Below are 5,000 nucleotides of genomic sequence, written 5' to 3' on the forward strand. Positions count from 1 at the left end.
CATCTATATATAATATATCCAAAGCTTACTAAGAATCCAAATTAGCTTCCCTAACTAAGGATAACCACCATGTATTCTTTAGTTACAGCCGTAACCTCAAAGATAAGGCCCAGATTTGTGCTGAACTCATAGTTAATGGTACTACATATACAGAACCTGTGGATATAGCAAACCTGCTGTCTGATAGGTTCACTGAAAACTTCACTCCCCTTTCCCACCCACATATACCCCAAAGTATCCCTAATACCTGTCTTCCACCTAGTATCTCCACGGAGCAGGTTTAAAACGCCCTCTCCAAGGTCAAAAACAGTCTCTACAGGACCACACAACATCCCGGGCTATGTTCTATGTGGGTTAAAACAGGAATTAGCATCATCACTGGGCACAATTTTCAATCATAGCCTAAACACTGGCTTTATCCCAGTGGAATGGAAAACAGCTACTGTCATCCCTTTACCCAAAGGGATGCATCCACGGACCCTGAGAACTACAGACCCAATAGCCTGACTAGCCTTATCAGTAAGGCCACAGAACGATTCATAATGGACCTTATTAACAATGATATAGAAAATCTCCAAATACTCGACCCTACCCCAAGTTGACTTTGTCAAGGGGAGGTCATGCCGGTTAAACTTGGTGGACTTCTTCGAGATAGTCACCAAAGCCCTACATGAGGGCAAATCTGTGCATACAGCCTACTTAGACTTAGCCAAAGCCTTTGACTAATCCCCCACTTGGGTATCATTGATAAACTTACGCAGCTGGGTATCAACCCATATATTGTCAGGTGGATTGCAAACTGGCTCACTGATAGAGCTCGTACAGTCAAAATACGGGACTCCACTTCCTTCAGCAGACCTGTAACCAGTGGTGTTCCATAGGGATCAGTTCTGGGGATCCCTACTGTTCAGAATCTACTTCTTCGAAGTACAGATTAAAACTAAAGGACTGTGGATGAAAAAGTTTGCTGATGACTGCAAACTGGCATTAATCATTGAAACCACCAGCAATAATGCAAAAAAATGCATTATCATCCCCTTTGGCAAGGGTGATGTTTCTGCAAACTACCACATCAGTAGTAATACCCTAAGCACACAGTCAGTGGTGAGAGATCTGGGCACATAGGTCGACACCAACCCTAACTTCGATCACCATCTCTCCACAGTGGTAAGAAGGGTGTTTTATATTTCTCATCTCATAAGTAAGGGCAATGCCTCCAGCAAAAAAGATGTTATAACCCCCTTGTACTCTTCCCTCATCAGGCAAATAATAGAGTACAGTGCTCCCTTTGGTAAGTTCCTTTCCAAACACCTGCAGCAATTTGAGAAACTATAAAGGTTCCTTACAAAGAAAATGCACAGTCTTCAAGATCTGTCTTATGCGGACAGACCGAAATCATTGCCACTTTACCCTGTATATATATATATATATATATATATATATATATATATATATACCACGACAGCAAACCAAACACATAAACACACAAAAACATACTCGGAGGCTCTAAATAAAAATCTGCCTAAGCAGCAGAGACCTCCAAAGCAGACACCCAAGCAACCGCTACCCCAAAACAAAACACGTACAACACATAGCTCACAAAGCCAGTGTGCCGAACAGTCACAGCCCTTAAGGCTAAACAACACACCTGATACACTTGTAATAGGTGACTATCGTCAGGCACACTGACGTCCCGCTCACCAGGCTAAACAAGGAGAAGGTCACGGTGAGCTGCCTGTCGGGCGCTAGGATCCGCCACATAACACAAGCACTCAGGTCACTCCAAGGCAAGTACAAATATGACTCAGTCATTGTCCATGCTGGTGTGAATGACCTGAGACGTACCTCTCTGGACTACATGAAAAGAGACATAGAGGAGCTCTCTGAGCATGTAGCCCAGGCCGGTATGACCCTGACCTTGAGTAGCATCTTACCTTCACCAAGAATGATGCCACAATATGAAGACAAGATGATCAATTTCAACAATTGGCTTAAGTATTGGTGTCATTCAAAGGGGATCCAATGCCTGTCAGCCTGGGATGACATGCTCGACAAGCCACGATGCTTCACTAGGGACGGCTTGCACCTGTCACCCCTGGGCTTTCGGATATTGGCAAAGGCTCTTGCTACCCCCATAGTGCCTTTTTTAGGCAAGGCTCAAAAGACAAACCCACCTCCATAGGTATCACAAGGGATAAGAAACTAAGAGTAATGCTACTCAATGCCAGAAGTCTAAACCTCCAGATGCAAGCACTCAAAACTCTCCTTGGCTTGGAGAATATCGATATCTGTGCAGTAACAGAAACCTGGTTCAAGGGTCCTGAGAGCACCCCAGCACTACCAGGTTATACCTCATACCATGCTTTTCGGCCCCAAAACTTGGACCGAACCACAAAAGGAGGGGGAGTATCAATATTCGTCAAAGATACCCACACCTCCAGGTTGGTGGCACAGCACGAAGCATCACAGACTATCCATGTGCAACTAACAGTGGGTAAAACTGCCTTCCAGTTTATAGCCTGCTACAGACCACCCTCCCAAACCCAGGAACCCCACCCGGCCTTCCTGAGAACACTGGAAAATATGAAGGTCTCTCCAAACACCATTATATTGGGCGACTTCAACTACCCAAACATAGACTGGGAGCATTACTCTAGCTCCAACACCCTAGCCCAAAGGTTCCTAGAATTTATAAACTCAAATGCTATGGAACAACTTGTTACCACTCCCACAAGAGGGGAAAACATACTGGACCTGATCATCACCAACATGGGGACTCTATGCTCCAGACCAGAAGTGTATCCCTCATTGGTAAGATCAGACCATAAACTAATCTCACTGGATATTCACATCCCGACTCCACCCCCTGCCCTGAAAACCACAGTGAAAAACTTCTCTAATGCAAATTTCACACTCCTCAAAACCAAGGTGGAATCCTTCAAAGCCCCCAAGCCTGTGGAAAATACGGCCCAGACCGCAGAATTCTTTATAAACGCATTCTATGAACACCTTCAGGAATGCATGGATCATGCAATCCCAAATAAAACCAAGTCCCAATCCTCCAAACGCAGACGTCCTGTCTGGTGGACCCCAGCCATAAACAAACTATACAATAGAAGGAGGAAGCTACTACATGATAGAGCAAAATCCCAAAAAGGGAAGGCATCTCTGATCAGTATTAGAAAAAAACTATGGGCACTCATAAAATCGTCTAAGGCCAGCTTCGAGAGAAAAATTGCACAGGACACTAAGGATAATCACAAGGCTTTCTTTAGTTATGTTAGGAACCTGGGTGGGAATTCCCAAATATGCTCAGAATAAATCCAAAATGACAAAAAATACACTGAACCCACAGACATTGCCAACATCCTAGCTGACAGGTTCACCACAAACTTCTCCCCCCCTCCCCACCAAAAGGGCAAATATCTATCCCAGCAGAGTGCTGCCCCCCTGACATCTCAGATGCTCAGGTAAGAGCTGCCCACTCCAAAGCAAAAAACACAGCATCAATGGGACCAGACGGTGTCCCGGGCTGCGTCCTACATGAACTCCAAGAAGAGCTAAACCCAAACATAAAACTACTGTTCAATCTCAGCCTTACTACAGGATATGTACCCAATGAGTGGCGTACAGCAACAGTGGTCCCTCTCCACAAAGGTGGTGCCTCAACGGATCCTGGAAACTATTGCCCCATAAGCCTGACTAGCTTGGTCTGCAAAGCTATGGAAAGGATCATCATGGACCTCATAAATAAAGATATTGGGGACCTACAGACACTGGATCATACCCAGTTTGGCTTTGTTAAGGGCAGATCCTGCCTCTTAAACCTGGTTGATTTCTTTGAAACAGTCACTAAGGCCATTGACGAGGGGAAGGTGGTCCACACAGCCTACCTGGACCTCGCAAAAGCCTTCGATACAATACCCCACTCGGGCATTATAGATAAGCACACCAGCTTAAATATAAAGCCCTATGTCACTAGATGGGTTGCAAACTGGCTCAAGGACGGAACCCACATGGTTAGAATTGCTGGAGCCATGTCAGACTCCAAACCAGTTACAAGTGGCATCCCACAAGGCTCAATCCTGGGACCTCTCTTGTTCGGTATATATTTCTCGGAGGTACAGGCCAACACAGAAAGACTGTGGCTGACCAAGTTTGCAGATGACTGCAAACTGGGCGCCATAATCGACACTCCAGCCAACACAAGCATCCTCCAAAAGGGCCTGACAGAAACAGACAACTGGTGCCACAGCCATGGCCTCAAGCTAAACGCCAAAAAGTGTATAGTCATCCCCTTTGGCAAAAACAAAGTGCCCACAAATTACCACATAGGTGGTAATCCATTAAGTACAGAAGAAGTAATTAGGGACCAGGGGACCCAAGTTGATAGCAATCTCTCATTTGACAACCACGTGGCCAAAGTGGTTAGAAAAACATTTTATATAGCCCACCTAATCGTGAAGGGATTCACATCTAGATCAGGGGAGGTCATCGTGCCTCTTTACTCATCCCTCATCAGGCCCATAATTGAGTACAATGCCCCTTTTGGGATGTACCTTACCAGACACCTGCAGCAACTGGAAAGACCCCAAAAGTACCTCACCAAGAGGATCAAAGGGCTCAAACAGATGCCATATGCTGCCCGGTTAAAGAAACTTCAGCTCTACTCAGTGGCATACCGCCTGCTCAGAGGCGATCTGTGCTTGACGTATAAAGCCATGTCCAACCCGGAATTAATGGACATGCTGCACCTCAGAAAATCCAAATCCCATCGAGCTACGCGCTCGAGAGACTTGAACCTCAGCACTGAAATAAATAGGACATGCTGGAGGGACAGATTCATAACCCAGAGGCTCCCTTCACTCTGGAATAAAATCCCAGTCCAGGTTAGGCAGAGTCCCTCATTGACTCTCTTCAAGAGGAATCTTGATGAGTGGATGGGAGATCATAGGTTTACCCCGGGTATCACTTCTGTGTCACTGTTAGACAGAGGCACA

The sequence above is a fragment of the Protopterus annectens genome, chromosome 9.part0, assembly GCF_019279795.1.
Source record: "Protopterus annectens isolate FY-2018-M chromosome 9.part0, PAN1.0, whole genome shotgun sequence".
In the NCBI taxonomy this organism is placed as follows: Eukaryota; Metazoa; Chordata; order Ceratodontiformes; family Protopteridae; genus Protopterus; species Protopterus annectens.